The sequence below is a fragment of the Diprion similis genome, chromosome 10 (genome assembly GCF_021155765.1).
Source record: "Diprion similis isolate iyDipSimi1 chromosome 10, iyDipSimi1.1, whole genome shotgun sequence".
In the NCBI taxonomy this organism is placed as follows: Eukaryota; Metazoa; Arthropoda; class Insecta; order Hymenoptera; family Diprionidae; genus Diprion; species Diprion similis.
Window position 1 is genome coordinate 17,598,175 of NC_060114.1, and position 21,207 is coordinate 17,619,381.

The window sequence follows — 21,207 nt, forward strand, 5'->3', positions numbered from 1 at the left end:
CACACACACACACACACTCTCCAATGCAAACACTGTACTCACGTGCTTTTGGAGGCAACCGTTCATCAGGTTTAATCGTAATTTCTCTCTTACTCCTTCTTCGTCTCTGATCATACATCATTTCTTATCTATCCTATAATTACTTGCACTAATAACTAAATTCCTGAGAAAGTGCATGGTGCAACGGATTACGGTCAGACTCTGGTCTGTATGGCATACATATAGTAACATTAAACTACATTTACCATTCCACTGGAAAGTGAACCGGTCGTCAAACGCAAAGTTTGCGTTTGAAGCGCACATTCTGAACACCATGCGTTTTAACCAGGAACCTATAACAAAATTAAACTAGAAAGACGAGGGGTGTTGCTGGTTGCCCTACGGCTCGGTACTTCGAATTTCACAACAAGAAATACAAAGAAACCAATATTGTTGGTCGCCAGAGGCTTGTGCGTCAAGTAGAAAAGCAAGCAGTCAGATAACTATTATGGGGAATTGGGATCGTTGATACACGAGTCAATACTCAATAGCGAAGCTCATTACGGGGTTTTTATTTTTATCAAAACCTGGCACTAGTATCCACAACTCTACCAGAAAAAAGTGAACCGTGTACGATGGCCGCTGGCAGTCCTGACGGATCCAGCTATCTTTTGCGACCTAGCAAGAAATTTCATTCTCTGCACCATCAGACGTGGTTTTTAAAGTTCTTATCCATATTTTCAACCGTGATTATGATTCATGGTACGCAATATTATTGGTATCTGATTTGTGCTCGTCAGTTAGCAACACTTTTTGTGTTTTTCTTTTTTGTATGTACATCTTGTTTCATTCAAAATGGCAGCTCGGAGTGAAATGATACATTACGTACACGAGCACTATCATGTGTATCATACGGCCCCATTCCATACATCAATGTTTCCAAGTGTTGAAATAGTACATTGTGCAACAAGGAGGGGAAAGGGTTATTTCCACCTTTATTTTTTTCAAAGTGCACGTTTAGGCCCTTTTTTTGAACATGTCAAGCATTTTGAAAATATTTAAGACAGAGTTCATTCTCTCCCTAGGGAACAAGAGGGATAATAAGGGAATTCAAGAGAAAAGCAATGCAGGATATTAGAGACGAGAAGAACTACAGACACCACGTCAACAGTGGTATTAGAAATAGAAATAGCGAGAATAATATTGTTCAGCAGAAAATAATCCTCCAAAGTCAAAGAACGTCGAGCGATATCGCGCAGCGATGTAAGATCCCGCAGGCGGTACGTCTACGAAATTAAAGTACTGATTGTGAGAGACATTTTACATGAAAGCAAAGCTGTAATCAGATAGTAAGGAAGGAAAAACATTCTGAGAATCAGAAATGAGGTGCAAGAATTTACAAGCTAAATAATTCACTAATCACTACGGAAAAACCATAAAGAAGAAATGGTTTCAGTTAAACGGAATAGAAATAGGCATGGCATCCATCTAGAGTCGAAGTAACGTTCTTTCTTCTTTTAACTAAATGTACCTAATTTGGTGTCGGTCTGAGTCGGAAGTGCTCTGCGATGCGGTATCCAACTCCCACGATGCGATCATCTCGAAGACAGTTTTCTTGGTGCGATGTTACGTACGATAACAATGTCCCAGACTGTTACTTTTATCTCTTAACTGTAACCTCATACTTCTTATCTTGTCTCTCTATCTTTCACGTCTCCTCAGACTCGTGCATAATTGAAACGTACTTACTGAGCTACATGCGACCCCCTTCTTCGCTCAGACCTCTTCTGAACAACTTCCCTTTCGTACTTTACTAACTCTTCAACCAACTGTTTCTCCAGACACATCTCCAGATCTTGCATTCAATTTTGTTTATAATATAGTATTGAATTCAACATTCTTAAATAAACCACATTTCAATAAGCATTATTTATCAATCAATATCCTAAAAACATCGAGATCAAGCTCATATCGAATCACAACTCTTTAGGTGTAACTACTTTATAGGGAAAGAACCCAAATAACATCAAAACTCCATGACGGACATAACAGCGTTACACAAAGTTACCGAATAAACAAAACATTAGCTTACTCGATAATTTTCTCTTAACCTGAGTTACTCGTTTCTGTGGAGTATTGGCTTCAGACGTGCCTTCGTTGCTTTGATGGCTTTAGGGTGGAGCGAGGGAACGCATTACTTTCGCCCTTTCGACGGCGTGTGAAATTACACGTCACAGCGTTAAGAAATCTCGTCCATTGTTCTAAAGTAAGCAATAAAAGAATTGCTGATGTTTCCTAATGAAAACAGTGGTCATTGTCGTTACTTTTCCTTAAATTTCACTGAACTTTCCTAGGTAACGCTGTGTTCACGCGGGTATACCATACGTCACAGGATTCATCATGCACGCGAGCGAAATACATAGAACGCTGAACGCTTTTACGACATGACTCTGAACAGGTATGTACAACATACTTATGAGTTGGAGCCTCGGAGTATCAGTGTACTACGCACATTACACACCTGCGAAGTATGCTACCCGGTACTCTTACTTATTAACGCGTAAATATTACGTATGTATACACATACAGATGTAGTTTATACATACATCCTGCACGATCCGCGTACTCAAAGACCATCGACGTTGTTGCACATACTCAGCAAGTAGGTACGACGACGAAGTTGCATTACGCAAGCATGCGACTAGCTTAAGAGACTGGTTTCACGGACTCGTTATACATTTATGTTTATGTTATACCTAGAATCAAACGTCTCACTTGAAGGTAAGTAGCGATCATAAACGACTTTCGTTTTTCTTTTTCATATTATTTTTTTCTAGATATCCTTACCCACTTGGCCTACACGCACTTCTCATGTCTGGAATACCTTGTGGACTCTATACCTACATGCAAATTTACGCAGAATGCAAAACGCAAAGAATCAGAAGCGAGGTTGAAGAAAAGAAATTCAATATCCGGATCTTAAAATCTTGATTGCCGAAAATTTTGAACATATTCGAGATAATCGGTGATCGAAGACCGCATGTTGTTCGCAGAAGATTGACCTGGATCGGTCGGGCAGGACTAACGCGTGTAGAGAGGTTAGAGAACCGCGTGTCGCACTGAAAATGAGGTCTGAGATATTATAGATAGCCATACATATACGTACACACTTACACGCATATTTGATATTCATTCAGCAGCCTAAATATTAGTTACCGATTATTTCTTATTATGCAAATCGTTCATGACCTTCGAATGCCCATGAATATCACCTCTTAGACGTACTTATGCAGAGTGGAGAGGTATACAGCACTGCATATATATCGAGATATATGCGTGTCATTATGATACTTTCGACGATGCCGTTAGCGTTCGGCGCTAGGCTTGTATTGTTTGCAGGTATTAGTCATTAGTGATTTGCGGCACTTCAACGAGTGATTCTCAGAATCTCTCTTGGCTCTTCGTCCATCTCTACACGATGCGCGTCTCTCTCGTCTTCTATATATACATTTTTTTTCTCTTCCCTAGGCCCCTTTCCGTTTATTTCAACGGACTCTTGTTTGAAAATAGAACTCTAGTCGCGCGGTGCGCTCGATGTCGGATAATTTATTCCCCACAAGTATTTCAGTGCAGCTTGGTTTATGCCTAACCTGCAAAAAATCTGGGATTCCAATCGAATCACTGTTATCGAAGCCGTTTATATCGTAGCGAAAGAATAGATTTGCAACGAAAAATGTTCTACTTTAGATATTTTGTTTTTCTTAAGTTTATACTGCAGCATTTTTTTCAATCTAACCTTTTAAGTTGTGCGCATCAATTTGACTTACCATCCGTCAAAAACTCGATCACTATTACTGTGTGTTTAACAACTGATCCCATGCATATAGCAAACAAATTTGTACTGATTCACTGTGTTTATCACTGTTGGACAATTTCACCGAATGTCATTCTATCTAATTATGCTAAATTGCCCGTTCTGGCGCATATAGACACGCCTATGGATATAAGTATACACATACACTCCGACGCATGGTTAATTTTCTGCGTTTATTGTCATAATTTAATGGGCAAATGTATATAAATATGTATACAAGTATACGAACACTTTTATATACCATGTGCTTGTACGCGTACTCAAATAGCAAGGAGTAACGGTGAACGAACACGCTATTTCCTTCCTGAATCGTACTTTCCATCAGCGAAAATATGTATGTATAAATATATACGCACGTGTGCATTTTCCATGAATTCGATAAAATTAAGGTATGCGTGAAGTACATGAATGCATACACGTATACCTAAGTTACATGTTATTTGCCATAGTTATGCGGATGGTTATGCACTGGCCCACTTCTGAGTATATTGATAAATTGAACCGTTCAAAATTACACCCCAGCCGAACAGAGAAGTATGATAATTTTCCATTAATACTGAACTAAATATGACCCATATAGACGAGAAAACGAGATGACATGAAAAAAGAAATCGGCGAAAATTGATTTCGATTTTTGCATTTTGCTTTCAGCGATTGTTTTCTGTATTGAACCAGAAATTATCAATATAACATAATATCTTATACATCGAAACAGATTTGAGAATAGCGAATTCATCAGTTGTCAAAATATCGTTTCCAGATTCGGTGGTATAGAATTCTAACACAGTTGCACTTTCGACCATTTCCAAATATTGTTTCACTCGTCCAAACGTATAGGCTACACGTTTCTTCCGAAATTCATAATTTCCCGTTGGAACCTACAAGCCTCGCTGTAATCACGTTCGAATTTTAAACCTGGGGAATTAGTCTTTCACTTACCGAGCGGTGAATTACCCGAACTAGATGGTAGCACATGTAGGATCCAGTTGCTTTCCGTTCGGTACAGAGAATCGTCAAGGAGCGACCAAGAGTAACGTTACCGGCCGAAACTTACCGATTAGTAATACGCCACCGAAGTACCAGCTGCAGGTAAAACAGGTTCCCAAATCACCTGAGCTTGATACGAAATTCCTCGACTGGTTACCCTCTCACATCTAATAAGAGACTATAATACAATCGGGACTGCGGTAAGCTGTGGCCTTGGCACGAATGGGATGAAAGTAATCTCCCGCATTCCGTGCGCCATTTTCACGACGAGTAGATAGTGCGGGGATCCAATCTCCGTGGAACATTCCCCTCGTGGTTCCCGAACGATCATTGCAGCGGAATTTTACAAGTACATCGTAAACCGCAAACAGCTGTCGGGGAGGCCCAATACTGGCACCTCCGTCAAGGGAACCATGAAAAACGATGAAAATTGTTCTGTCTAGAATCTAGACGCTTGCAAGCCTTATCTGTTCGCTCATGCCCTGCATGCAACCTGGCAGTTAATCTACCTCGAATTAGAAACGTGGGGGGCGCCGCTAGTGCACAACGACGGATGCGGAACATAGGGGCTTATGTAATGTCGGGGTCGGGCACTAGAGGAGCCGTCGCAACGGAGTAATGGCGGGGGGAGCCTGCAATTGTGCGACGGCTCAACTCGTCGCGACGCCGACGGTCGATAGTGCAGTCAACTACTGTGCATGCATTGTAATGCAAGAGATAGTCCGCGGGACTGGGACGGGGACTAGGCCTTGAACCGCTGCCCGTCGCTGCCATTTGCCGTGAAGCTGCACTTGCCCGCTTCGCTGAATATCCACTCTGTGCATGCGACGCGCATCCTTGTTGAGGTTAGGCGTGACGCCTCGACCGCAGACTATCCTACGAGTTCCGTTTCCGATAAGCGGCTGCAGCGACGGCGGATGAGGAGGGGGGAGGCGGAGGAGTTCGCCCTCGTTTTTAAACGCCGCGTCGAACACGCTTCGAGAACCGTTGACCATCAATCGTCAACTTTGATGTACACCGTGTGGGCCCATGCAGCTTATGTGCAGCAGCAACTCGTGGCCTCGAACGTCTCGCGTATGCGGCGGTATTATTTATACACACATAACGACGAAGACGAAGATGACAATTTCGCGATGACGCGTGCTGCACCGTCGTCTCAACTCCTTCCGTAAAAGGGAACGATGTTCTCGCTTCGGTTTAGAACCAGACTTGGCACCGACTTGTATTCCACGTATAAAGATTATATACATACCCGATTATTCACGTTCAGGTCCGCTATAAGCCGTTATAGTCTGCATCCGGGGCGCTTCAAGGAAATGACCTATTGTCTCATACAGCGCATTGTTTTCCATTATTTATATATGAAAAAACCAACTTCCCGACCTACCGAATGTACTTACATGGAGAAAACAAGCTTGCGGTAATTTCACCGTTCCAGACGGCATTTGCTAGGGAATGGAAACATTGTTGTGACGCTATCTTCCCCCCCCCCGCCTCGAGAATCCATGTCCAACATACACAAAATCCTCTCGGTCACCGCCATCGGATGGCAATATCCAGTCCTTGGGTTCACGAGGATTGGCACATCTATAAACATCGCTAAGTCACGCAACTACTTGGCATTATATTTACTAATTTGCAGGTGTGCTATTAATAAAACACCGCGGACTCATAACGGCATGTAGACGTTCAGTGCCTGTCACAAGAAACGAAGTCAAATCTAACGAACTTACTTCTTACGCAGCCAGTAAGTGCTCGTAACTTGGTCTCGATGGTTCTGGTGATGATTAAAGGGTGCACAGTCATTTGATTGTTAAGACAGTTGAGATATAATGAGCGGTTTCATGTTCGTTTGTACTGCAAAAAATCTCTGGACTCTAGACGAAGTTTTTCGGTGCTTCGGTCTATGACTACAGCTACTTGCCTGATTCCATCACAATTCCAGAATTTTCCTGTGAGCTTGCAGTAATAATTTTAGTTCAAAAACGTTGAGCAGTTCATTGTATTAAATTCTAGTCAATCCAGTAAAGTTGAAAAGGAGTATTGAGTTCATTCATCCGTTCGTCTGATCTCAACAACTTGTCACGTTTACGCGTCTGGCCACGAATGCCCCAGGAATAGTTGTGTGGTGTGTGAGTTTTCAATTTCTTATTGTGCGTGCGTAGCATTTTGAAAAGCGAGCTCTACATAATAAATGGCCACAAAGCGCCAAGCTAAATAAATATGACTGACTGGCTGAGTCAGTAAAGACGAACCGCTACTATACTGGAAACATGCTCTTTGGATACTACGGATGCTCAACGCTCCACGAGGCGTAGACGCATTGATCGGTGTATACAAACATCAGCGGTCCCTCTTCAAACATTCATTCTCATTTCCAACACTGTATGGTAACGGCTAACTGACAATGAATTCACCACCCCAGACAATAATTTTCGCACTTCTTAGTCGCAGCGTGGCTGAAAGAAACCTACAGTTTGAATGAATGGAAACTACTGCTGGAAAAAAGTAGAAAACATACACTTTACACTATCTATGATCATCGATCAATGGGGTCAATTTGTTGTGTTCCAAAATCCGCACTTATCTGACAAGGAACAATATGTCTCTCACCGTGGCAGAATTTAATGGCAATCGTTTTTCCGCCCACGTGCCTGCTGTTATCGGTCCTGAGAGATTGAAACCTAGATGAGAGATAATGCGACAGATCGAAGCATGTCTCACAGCATAACGACAATCATCGACCAAGGAAACCCTTCGGTCCTTCGCCCGCGTTAATAGACGTGTGTGATTGATGTGCCTTGGCATACAGGTACACGTTTTCTTCCGTCTAACGACATCGTGTACATGGATGTTGAGTCGCCTCGAAGAGGATTGATCACGCATCGGGTTACTGGTATAAACATAAATGAGAGATGGGCGGGTGGTGAAACGGACGACGGGGAAACGAGGGGGGAATGGGGTCACTGCGTACGTAATCTGTTGTGTCTCTGGCCGGCGATTACCAGACGTATGAATAGCGGCATTAGCGACTTGAAAGAAATGAAAATAACAAGGAGAATTTTTAACCTACCGTAAGCATATATTTACGTGTCTCAATTGGTCAGGCTTCAAATCTGCTTTCAAAGTCGAGGCCCGACCTAACGCGTTTATGCAAAACCTTCCCCCATCCTTGCAGACAGTCGCTTCACTTCACCAGACGACCAGCGGTTGTCATTCGTTCACCATTTGCAAAATCGTTTTGAAATTGGTTTGCTGTAAATTTGAAAAGTGAAATTTAGAACCAAAGGAAAAATGAAACACTTTGGACTTTATTATTTATACAAAAATTATCAAGGCTGTGTTTCCACAGTCGAGTTCGCAACTACACAATCAATCTCGTGACTCATTCTCAGCAATTAGCGCCTCAGTCAGTTAATGTTTCAACATTGAAATTCAATACTTGTGCTCTTTTCTGATCTTCCTTTGATCCTGGTATAGCTCGCAAAGTCGACATTTCAGACAATGAAACAGCTGATGAATAGAGCGCATTTTATACACGAATTTCAGCTTGCAGGCTCATCCACTTGGAGTTTTTCAACTGCCGCGCCTAGGGGTTTCATGCAAGCTGTTTATTTCTACCTTTCAAAATGTGTTACGAAAGTCTACACGCAACTATGCCATTTTTACTTTCCTGAACTTCGCTGTTGCCAACTATTTCTAGCTCCTCTGGACGGGGGCAACGTGCAGTAGATATCAGCAGCAGCATGTGGCCATGAATCGACTTGACCCGGTCAACTTTTAAAGTCAACGGCTGGCCGGTCCCGCCGGATGTTTTGCGGTTTCGGCGTCGAGCGCGAAGACTTAGTGGCATCGAGGACTTTCCCCCTCGCTGCCGACTGCACCGGGTAGGTCGCAACGGCGCACACCTCTAGTGTACGTAACTAGATTACTAGGTACTACGATCAATAATCCCGTCTGCTGCCAGGAGGTCGGCATGGTTGGTTCGCCAAATCTGGTGTGAGTCCGGCCACCGGAAGATCCCCGGTCTCTCCGTCGCCCCCGCATCAGACCGGTCTGTTGCAGCAGCCTTGAAACTCGGAATCCTCGCTCGATCGTCCGACCCGGCTGCACGTGGTATGCAGCGAAATAATTCCGGAACGCACAAAACTTGTGGATCAGACTATTGAACATATTATATACCGAAATAAAATGGTGAACCTTATTGTTACTGTACTGCGCATGCGCGAACTTTGTTGGTTTTTCACGCAGGCCAGCCAACTTAAGCCTCTTTTACTTATAGAGGTTATGTATGCGATTCAAATGTTTTTAGGTCAAACAGATCTCAAATAGTTTATTTATTGTTAATTGACTGTCGATTCATGACTGCTACGAGTCGTTGTAACAGCCCAACTTCAATTTACCACTCGAGATTCTGACATGTCACACAGTTTCAAGTAAGTTGGCTTTCCTGCTTTGCGGACGAAAATATTGCCACGTTACGATCTCGCCAACCAATAAACTTGAATTACCTGTCGCATTCGTAGTCGGTCACGCAAATGTCAGTGGTTAATCATTTGAGAAATATAATGAAATTCTGATCTGACTTTTAGACGACTTCACTGGCATTGTGAGCATTTTATCTGCAAACTTCAAAATATCTTGCATCAAGTTTTGTAAATGCACCAAGCGAGGCCGAAATTTACGTAATTTCATTACATGTCTTCAAGCATTTCGTGGGACTTCGAACTCTTGTACGTAGGTCTTCAAGAGTGATTAACCCTTCGAAATAGGCCAATAGCATCTCACAATCAGTACCAACGAGATTAATGTTTCCAAGAACACCCAACGTTGCCGCCAGTTGGCGCGCCTCCGACTCGACGCCCTAAATTGGTCCAAGGCTTATTGTTAAATTGGCACGATTTTTTTTATTTTCCTCATAAAATTTAATGGCTTCTTTTTTCTTCTTTTTTTACAGAACGCCCGCAGCATTTATCAAGTTAAATAAATAATGTACACGACTAATCGTGTTACCGTCAGTACTGTTAGGATATAGCTGGCAAGAATTCACGATTCAAAAGATTTTCATGACACCAACGCAATTATTATACATATCTGTTTCTTCAGTTAAAATTTCAAGGATGAGTGTATGCAGGTCTCGACGTCGATGCTGCATTTGAAGAGATTTAACGGTTCCATTAACCCTCCACCGGCCATGTTTTAGTTTTACTAACGTTGTCGGCCAACATGAACGATTTCGTCTCGGGCTCTTTATCCCCCACTTGGGGCTTTTGTAAAATTATCAAAAAATTCGTGCAATCACTTTTAGATACCTAGTTGATATTCCAATAGTTTGCATTAAAAAATTTCAATCTTCCAATTAGTAGAAATTGTTGAAGAATGAAAAATTCCCGATGAAACCAATTAGTGAAAAAATCAGGGTAGACGATATCGTCCATGTTGGTTGGCGGAGGTTTCAATAATCGTTTCTTGTATTCATAGCGAGCAGGAACAAAACGATGCTTCAGGATTTCCAGACCCGGTTGTCAGCCAAGTTAAGCTACAGGGTAGAGCGATGTCGCGTAGCCTTTATTCCTAAAGCTTCAAGCCAACGTGCGGGGCCTGTGCATCCTCGTGTCCGTCGGAGTTTTAGTGTCACCGAACGTTTTGCAGCCGGGGGGAATTCGCGTCATACGGCCCTGCGGTGACACTCCCGTCTCCCAACTGTCTAGTCCGTGCCTAGCATACGCGTGATTCGCGTGCATAGGTCAGGCATTTTATCTGATAAGGTGGTTTGGCGTTCGTCCGGTCCCCGAAGTTTCGAACGACCGTTTACAAACAGCCGCTCGACCGCCGTCGCCGCGCAACCTCGTGTATGTTTTGCACACCACCACAAAGGCATGCACGCAACTCGCCTAAGCCCGAGGACACACAGACACAACATATGGGACACCTACACGCGTAATTCAGCGGTTTATTTTCTAAACGAAACCGCGAGTGCCGCCAGACAATCAGCGCACCGCGGCCTGGATGACGCTCAAGGTCAATGTCGCATGACTTTAGGAACACACACAGCGACGTATTAAATTTGGGACAAACAAAAACCGCCGAGATTCATCTGTGCAGTCTGCATGCGTACAGCCTGTATACATATAGATAAAGATCCAGCGAGTTATTGACTAGTCCCACACATGCTTTTCGGCCTCAATTGGCTTCTTCTTTCTACAACAACGTCCTACCATCTACGCTTCTGCACATCGCAATGTGTTATACCTACGTACATAGGTACGTATACAATGAAAGACGAGCTTATTGACAGAGGAATTATCCGCTCGGGCTGCAGTCACAGAACTTGCATTCACCCACGAATAATACGTGCATCGCGCAGCTCGTCGACTCGTTATACATTATAATTTTCGCAAACTATTTATAGAAACCCGGAGCGACAGAGGTCGTCCAATTCTTAACGCCCGTTCTCCTCGACCTCCGTATATGAATTTTGTTTTCTTTCTTTCTTTCTTTTTCTTACTTCTTCAGTTTTCATTCGGTTAATATTCCCTGCGTTCATTCTCACCATTATCTCTTAGCCCTTCTTCCTTCGGGCCGTGTCCGCAAAAAATCCGCGATTCACCGCCGACGTTGCAGCAGCAACATCAGGAGTGATACGCCGGAGACTCAGGTTCCACGTCACGTGCTTGTAACGTAGGACCGTCATCCGCGTCTTTAGTCAGGCATATATATCTCTACATATACCTATAATCTATGTAGAATAGCAGCGTCATCAGAAACGAGTATATATCTTTTTTTATCGCCATTCCATCCGCGTGTGGATGCATCAAACCTGATATCAAATCCTCACGGCCGACTTTTTGCAATGCTGAGTATATTATGTGAGTGTGTGATTCCGCAGCAGGACTTTAGTAGCCTTGGCTGATTGTGAGAACGGTGTGTAAATAAGTCGTCGTCGAGCATCGGTCGTCGAGGAAAGGTGCTACTGTCCAGTAATCAGGATTGTGTTTTATCACACCGCCAAGGCACGATAAGTGTGCCTCGGCGCTCGCCTGAAACTGACGACGAAGCGAAGGAACAACGCTTCGAGAGTCGAAATACTGCATGCATGCGGAGAGATAACGCGGTACATTTGTATACGCCTGTATTGTACTTTCGTATATAGTTATAACTCGCTGCAACGACGTCAAACTGCGCAGTCGAAAGTTATTTTCATAACCGCGTAGGTATACTGTGCCACTGCATTCAGATACTCCTCAGAGAGAGAGAGATAGAGAGAGAGAGAGAAAGCTATCGCACACACACACGCACTCAGAGACTGGATATTTAACCCCCTTTGTGATGTACAAGTATATATAATATACTATAAATAGTGTATTTACGAATAAAAAGTATAGACTTTATTGTTTCATGAATCTATTGACGGTTTTCATTTGAAAACTAGTTAAGGGTTCAGAACCGTAGTATGATAAAAGTTACTTCACAATACCAAAACCAGATTCTTAGTTTTCGTTAAACACGTGTCAACCACAAGTACACAGTAGTAAAAACAATCTATTGGAGTACGAGATTATACATATAGGGTCGGAACATAGAACGTTCGCCACGTCGTGCATTATATGGTGATTCACTCTGTAGCTCGTGTCACTTTACTGGCACTGTTTCAATTTCCGCGCGTAAAATTCGAGCAAAGTCATTTGTTTAAATCTTGACAGAGTGGTAAGATGTATTTGAAAATCTGTGGAGACTTATACTCTTATGTATACGCGCTATAAATATGTCGACTCTTTTACGGCACAGACGGAACCCTGACATTTCACCAAGCACTGAATGTGTTTGTGCAAAAAAATAAATAAATGAAAGTAAAAAAGTAATATGCAACCTTGCAACGGGCATACAGAAATGATCAGAAAAATCTTTCGAAACGCACTTGCTCGAGTGGTGAAACAGGTTCTAAAATTGCAGAAGATATATTTTTCTCAGTCTACCTGATCATCATCGGCCTTCGCAATGGCGTCCTGTATCATCTTTTCCAATCGAACACGTGATGTTAATCCCTATATATATATATATATATATACACACACGTATAACATTACCATGGAGCGATGCAATCCTCAAATACCAATTATAGATATTGTCACAGCAGCATGTCGATCCGTTAACCATGCCCCGATCAATCTAGCTGTTGGCGGAGAAAAACATACGCAATAATACTGTTAGATAAAGCTAAGTGAAGCAAGTCTTAATGCTTGGACGGAATGCTGCTGCACCATCCCGCTGATCAACCCATTCGAATGGCAGATAACGGATTAATCGCTATTAGACGTGTAAATATTTTCCATGGCTAGCGAGAGATGATTGCAGCGAAGTGTACAGTAATATTATAAGAGATATAATAAGGTGCAATCGCTGCAGCAGAAGATATTACGCCCGCGGATCCACATCGACATGGACAAATAATTGCACTTTTAATATGTACGCGTAGGTGTCAATTCAGCGGTGGGTTGGGATCATGGCTGTATTGCTCATACGCACACACACATTATCGTATAACACACACGTCGAGAGAATGGTGCAACAAGCGGGACGAGGGACTGATTAAGATATAGAGCCGCGTCGCGGGGTGAATCATAGTTTGATTATAAATAAAACAGCTTACAGGGTCAAGCGAGCGTGACAGATGCAGTGTTATCTGTTTTTGAAACGATTGCAATCCTCGAAATCGCGGTGCATTCGTCGACCTAGCTTGATCAACAACCTCTCGGTATGGAAACGGACTGTGTGTCAGATCGACGCTCCGTTAGGTCGCAAGCGAAATCCGCGTCAATGCACCCGAAATTCTGATCAGGCTACAGTTAGAAACGTTAACGTAACAAAAGCTCAGGCTACAAGAATAAAATCGATTGCAAAATTTGTACCGAAGAAACAAATAAATAATATTGTTTTGTCATCCAGTTCTGAGATATATGTTTAAAGTTTAAGGTATCTAGCTCATCGGGAAGTTGATTTAAAATCGATTGCAAGATTTGTACTGAATATGGACAACCAAACAGACAGAGATAAGAAAACGAGCTAATTAAAACGTGGTGAAATCATCGTTATTGAGCAATTCAAAAGTGACTTTCATGGGGTTAGCTATCAAAATTAGAATATATTTTTATTATAATGGTTTACTGGATCTCAGACATTCTTGAACATGCGAAGTAGCGATTTTTCTTAAGCATGCATCGTTAAAGTAACGTTACTGTCTTCATCCTCATGAATTCTGTGAGGCGTCCAATCTGAAACTGATCAATTCGCGGGAAGACAGCGAAGCTGATCACCGCGAATGGCGGCATCTCTTTTTTGAATTGCATTTTCAATACACACCGCATCTTTGAAAAAGACTCGGATTAGATACATAGCAATGGCGCATTTCTGCAAAACAATCTTATATTCATGCCTAGCTGATACACAGTATCAACAATCCAATTACGGAATAAAGATCGGTTACCAATCACGTTCGGGGTAGTTGAATGTGCCACGATCCATCCCTTCCGCACACGGACGAAAGTAAAAACTCGACCATCAAAACTTACGTCTACCTACTCCCAGACCCGGGAAGCAAATAATTCAATTCCTCATTAAATGACCCGCGGCACAGTGTCGTTGATACAGAATTGCAGTTCCAAACGATCGAGATGATCGGGGCAAAGAATTTGACTGCTGCATCAGGTTGAGCATTGGGTTGAGACAACGACCTAAAGAGCAGAATGTACAACGACTCCAGACTTGGAACGGATGATGAAGTGGTGCACGGCCCAAGAATGTCGTCTCGATTCGGGAGATCCAGTTCTGAAGGTTCTCAGTGGGAAGATGGGTGGTTAGTGCCTACATATAGTGGTAGCGATTTCCTCGCGTCTTTTCCTAGGTACCGGCGAATGTCGTCGACTCGTAAAGGTTGACTCGTAGTCGGGATTCGGTGCGACCGCTCGGAGCGTGACATTGACCCTGGCATTGATCCCCTCACACAAGAGCATCGTGCATCGCACAGCGACAGACCCCATGGCGATGATGGTGGTGGTGGTGGTGGTGGTGGTGGTGCTACTGCCGTCGATGATGCTGCTGCTGGTGCTGCTGCTGCATGGTCGAGACGTTGTCGAGTGGCGAAGCGCGTCGTGTTGGTGCGTACGCGTCGCGCCCGGGGGAGCCTCCGTCGAGGGGCGACCTTGGCGCGACCCCAGCCAAGGTCGCAGACATAGACGCCTCTTTCCTCCCCTCGCTGGGTCCCGCCGTCGCGGTGCGGAGCGGTGCGGTATGGCGTGCAATCCAGGGCTACTGACTCATTCCTGTGTCGCGGGACGGAACGCGGTTGCATTTCGCCTCTCCCTCTCTCTTTCTCTCTATCTCCCCCTCACTCTTTGTAATCGACAGCCGTTCGCTTTCTATTACCGTTCCAAAAGGGGTCCTTAACCCTCGACGTCACCCCCGCGTTTACGCTCTCCCAATTCCGAGGCGTTTTATCGGCGATCCCCTCTTCCCCTGCTTCCCTCGGGAGCCCGCGAATTTCGCGTAAACACGGTTGGGAACCGCCGGCACTGCCGCTTCGAAGGCGGTGCAAGGAAGGGGGCTGTTGCGTAGGTGGGTGCGTCGAGACGCCTCATCCTTTCACGGACCCGGCAGACCCGGCTAACAACCCCGGCGCCGGCACCAACCCAAGATTCGATCCTCGAGTGCTTTGCAGAGACCCGGTGAAAATTCACCTTTGTTCCGAGCCGCTGCGGTAACAACTGAATTAGGTACATACCCTCTTCGCGCCATTCACACACCACCACACAGTACACAGTACACGCCGTGCCGATAACCTTACAAAAGTAGTTCTCACACCGTGAAATAAACGACGTACAGACTTTTGTGCTACGTGATTTGATGCCGATTCAATACTATCTGATATTGAAATTTTGAATTGCCCGTTAAGAATGTTCTCTGGTAGTTCGTATAATTATTAAGACTAGACGTTTTCACGGTGCATGCTTTATTGGGTCTCTGGGATCGTTGCATGTTACTAAAGTACATCACAAGGAAGAGAGTTTAAGTGCATGCGGGCAGTTTTAATAACCAATTGACAGAAAAGGTCGGATAAAGATACTTGAATCACGTTCAATCCTATCGTTCCAAATATCCCAGTGTATTGTTCTGTTGAATATGGTCATACAGGCATATTTTGACTTTGATTATTCAGATAATCTTACTGACAATAACATAATTACGCCACTTTTCAGACTCATTGTCTTTCTCGAAAAATGAGAACACTTTTGCCACAAAAAACAGGAGAAATCTTACTCACTCCCCCTTACTACTTTTTCTCTTTTGCAAGTACTCTTCGTCAATGATTGTAACTCAAGTCAGTTCAAAGGGTGCCAACCAATCAGTGAAGTCGTCCTTTTTTTCTCACAAAAGTTAAATACTTCGTATGATTGAAAAATTATTCTCTAGTCATAACGTGATTAAAGCTGACTGTAGGTATGTACATGAATGTGCATTACTCACTTCCGTCACCAGTTTTTTACTCGCCAGACTGAAGAACAAAGTAAGTATCAAAATACGCGGATGAAACCCTCACCAGCCAAGATGATCGTCCTTCTGAATTCACATCTGCGTATAGCCATACTCTAGACATATACATGTCGCAGTGTGTCCTATGTCCTGTAGATAGTTGAAAATCGCCTGAAGCGTGTGCCTTCCGATGAGAGTGACGAGCAAGCAACGAACAATTCGTCGGGCGGGGGGGGGGAGGGATAAAACGAGATAGAAGTACACTCGTTACCGTAAAAAGTGCAATATCGTCAAGTGTATCACGAGTTGCGGTCGATGGCGGTGACGTAAGCGTTGCTTTTAAACCTCAAGGAGCATTAAACGACCTGAAAACCTCGGCACCGACTAGCCACTCGCAAATGCACACATGCATTTCCACACAGACGTTGCACGATCAGCGAGGCTGCAGTGACTCACGTCAGTTTCCTGCTCGCTTGTGTGCGTCTGGAGTTGAAAAGCGCCGTGACTACATTTGTATATGTAGGTGCATAACCCGTCAGCAACACGTAAATACCGATGAAGGGGGGCTCTAGTAGCACTGCACATCTATGCCGCAGACACTAATTTTAACCGCACGTACCGTCTAGCTGCACCGCGTGCGGTATGATCTACCTGTGTTTCGGTAATTCCTCGCTCTTTCCTCGAGACTCGTCGTCTCCGCGTTAATGCAGTCATCGTAAAATATTTGCAAGCTGGCCGTGATGCAGTTCATTGCCAGCGAGTCGCATCTCTCATGTGCTCCGCACTCAGTGGCGGAACGACCCATTCGAGGTATCAACGACTTTCGGAACACGTCGATCTGTATCTACTGTATATTTTTTGGAAATTGTCTCGATGTTTCTTAGAACAAGGTTTAGATTATCAACGTCATGGCGTACGCACTAGTTGCAGAATACTTTGTTTTCACGTACCTATAGATACGTGTCATGGTTTTAGTAATGAAGACTGTATGATGGCCCTGACTGACTTTGGGACAAGACTCTCCTTGCAATCTTCTGAATCGTAAGCGTACCCGTCTCACAATTCTCCCGGATCATGTTACGTGAATGCATTAACTGCATGACAGACGATATACGAGAAGATAAGTTCGTATGATTACGGAGTTATACCTAGTCAGGATTTTTCAAAAATCGATTTTTTTCATTTCATTTTCGTAATGTACATATATTCAAGTATATACACAGAATATTTCATGTCCATTCGACAAATATTCTCCAAGTTACGCGTACATTTTCAGAGACGCCCCGGAGGGTTTGAAAGTGCTTTTAAAACTTTGAACGCGTTCTTCTCAAAATTACGTTTTCAAAGTCGGTGAGCAATATTTCTCGGAAACGGCCGAACCGATCAGTCTCAAATTTTTACACTAGCCTTGTGAAAACATTTTACAGTCTTTTACCGAAGGTTTTTTCCCGCCGGTAAATAGTTTCCAATTTATAAACAAATTAAGCCAAAAATTTTTACGGAAAATCTAACTTTTTTTTAAGAAGCTGCCGTTTTGTTCAAAATTAATATTTTGCTTATTCTCCTGATTAAAGGCTAGATAATACCTTATATTAACTAAATTTTGTTTGGTTTTTCATTTCCGATGATCCAGTCCAGAGATATTTTGCTCACCGCAAGACGGCCTTCTTTAGAGGCACTCCCGAAGATCGGCTATAGCAGCTTCAAAAACGATTATTTCTACAAATAGCAAATATCAGAATGAAGTTCAACGTTACCCCGATATTTGTATAATTTTTTGTATGAATAAATTGATATGTCCCTTGATAAAAATTCCTTGAATAATCGCTTTTTTCAGACTCCTGATTAGGTATAACCCCTTTAAATATTAAATTTTCAGAGAAGAATCCATTGAGCTGGTCTAGTCCCCGTCGCCGTTGCAGCGCAATCTGGGAAACTTGATAGACCCGGGAAGCCTTGAACCAAACAACACGGTGACGCACTCGACTGTCGGGAGCACGGCGGTCAGATTTTTTCTCTGAAATTACTGCATGCAGGCCGCAGCTGCACTGCGTCGCCAATTTCTATTTGGAAGACCGTATACCAGCCGCGGAGGCGGGCCTCGTTCGTGGTTATTTTACCAACTATTTTTCATTCCATCTCTTGCTCATTCGTATGCGCCCGATGTACTGACGTAGGTAATAACATACCAGTGCAACCTACGAAAGATTGCAGTTTTTGACCTCACACGCAGTACAAATTTTACAAGTCAGGTATACCTAACCTTCGTTTCAAAGTTTGTCTGAATTTAGACTGTGTAAAGTTGCGAGACAGAAGAAAAAAAATTTGTTTTCATTCGAACTCTTGAGACTGCATATGCCTCAATTAATGATCGTTGCTCTCCAGCGTTCGAACGATCGAATAACCTCGGCTTACGTCATAGACGTTAAACCAGCCAGAAAGTACTGCAAAACAGTGACTCTCATTTCGCGAAAAGCAGCCTTCACAATATCCAAGTTCAATGGACGTGTTTCTGGCAATATGTTCCAATGTTATTCTGATTAATCTTATTTTCGGAAACAATCACTCAAACGGTGAACAATATCGAATTGTGGTACGTTTGAAGGAAATTTCACCTCATTCTAAAAGCCGTTGATATTCCATTACGGGGAAAAAATATTCAACACAAGGAATTACGAAAAACTGCTGAGTCTTTACTCTGATGGTGTCAGGAACGTGAACATCTAAGTGCGCATGCGCCAAGTTTTTCCCGTGTTCGTACAGGCTGGCGAACTCTCAAGTCAATACGCAATCATTTCGAGGTTAAGTGGACTCAAATACAGACCCGTCACATTTTGGCTGTCTCAAATTCTCAACGCAACACAACCTCGAGACGCCTGCGAATTTTGTAAGCTAGTGTCGGGTTGCAGCTGACTTAGTCAACCTAACAAGTAAATGAAAAACTCTGCGCGAATGGGTCGAATCTACAAATGGAAACACACACTTCGACGCATGCGCGTTTGGGTCTTTGGTTTCTTGAAACCGTCAAAATCACTGATCTCTATACTATGACTGGATGACTGACTAGCGTCCTCGGTCTCAGTCGATTAGAAGCAGAAGAAACCGACACCAGCGCTTCAATAGCCTCAATGGAACCAACGAATCACGTGATTCGCCGTATACGCCGTTGGTTAAAGCGACAGAACCATGTGACCAAATCACTTTCTGATAGGCTATTACCCACGTGACCCGTTAGTTTAATTTCGCGTATTGCAGCGCTAATGTCGGTTTTTGGGACTTCTAATCGTCACAAGCTGCCGTGAGTTATAAACACAGGAGTTAGCCATTCGGTTGGTATAAAGATGAAAAGTCACAACATAGGACACGTAAGATACTTGTCTCCGTTCGAATAACCTGACGAGAAAAAAACCGAATGCATGAAAAGTTTGCATAACGATCTGCACCGACCGATCTGGTTCGCTATCTCGTTCCAGATCACGGATGGCAGACCCAATGTCCCCAGACGCAGTAGGAGTGCGGAGTGCAGGCGATATGAACTTTACATAACTAATTGCGCCTCCGTGTCTTATTAGCGTAGTGGGCGTCTGCATGTGCAATGCAGCCGTTTATCACCTGTTTGTTTGCAGAAAAGAGGCGTAGGCTGCACCTACGACGCTGTGCGGCGCATATAACAGTCGCGCACAATACAGGCTTGCCACACATGCAACTGCAAACCTTTATCTATAGGGTTCTATGAACACGTGTGTACGTGTGTACTAACGTCTATCTTGCGAAATGTTATCGTGCATGGCCTCTGCTTTCCCGTCCCTCCAACTTTTTTTTTCACGGTACGTTGCAGTGTCGTCCATCTATCCTCCTTCCACTTTTCTCTTCCTGCCCTCTGCGTCCTATCTACTCCAGGATGCATCCCTCGTCTGGAACTTGTGAGACACTCTCGCAGTCTTCCCCCGGATAACCGGACATCGGGCCTGCGGATATGCCACCTGCTTCCCTTTCAACGGAAAGAAGAGGAGGCAGTTGTTTCGCGGTTTTGTGTCATGGCGTCGTTTTCTCCCTCATGTTGATTAAATTTCAAGGCTGTATTTTTCTGCGTGCAACTGTCTTGCAAGAACGGTTCGATCTTCCGATTCTCAATATCTGAACCGCTGTTTGGGGCTAGATAAAGGTACAATTTTTTACCATTCCTAATTCATTTCTTCAGTCAAAATTTCGATATAGGCTGCAACTTCTTGACCATAACTTGTGTAATCCAAAAGAAATTCATTCTTCACGATTTATCCCGATTCATTGTAAAATACACCGTCTAATTCCATGGGTTTTATACATTACATGCATAAGTATAATCTACCGAGATGATCAAAACTCTTAAAATTTATTGAACTTTGAAACTCCGCGTTTAAAAACACAACGATCATACTTTTGCATTGTAATCACAGGATGCGAGTAATACATATTACGTACAGCCAACTGACACACTGACAATTAAGGTTCGACGTCTCGTGTCTGCATAAAGTTTAAGAATATATGAATACGTGTATAAAATACGTGTCCATCCGTTGTTATTTCTGTTCCTCGAAACCCCGGGATTACAGGAATCACGTGGCTGGCTAACGCTGGATATTTTATCGTCCCCCATGTTGGGGTCAGAGTATAGATTAGCCCATGGCCTCTGCCCGCGCCTTTTCCTCCGACTGCAGCAGTACACATACGTATCATCCGCAACATATACGAGCATTTTACACGATATATAATAACAATAATAATAATAAGGATGATGATAATATCATTAGGTAAACCGTTGTATTTCTCCCCGTCATATTATATCACATGTGCTGCAGACA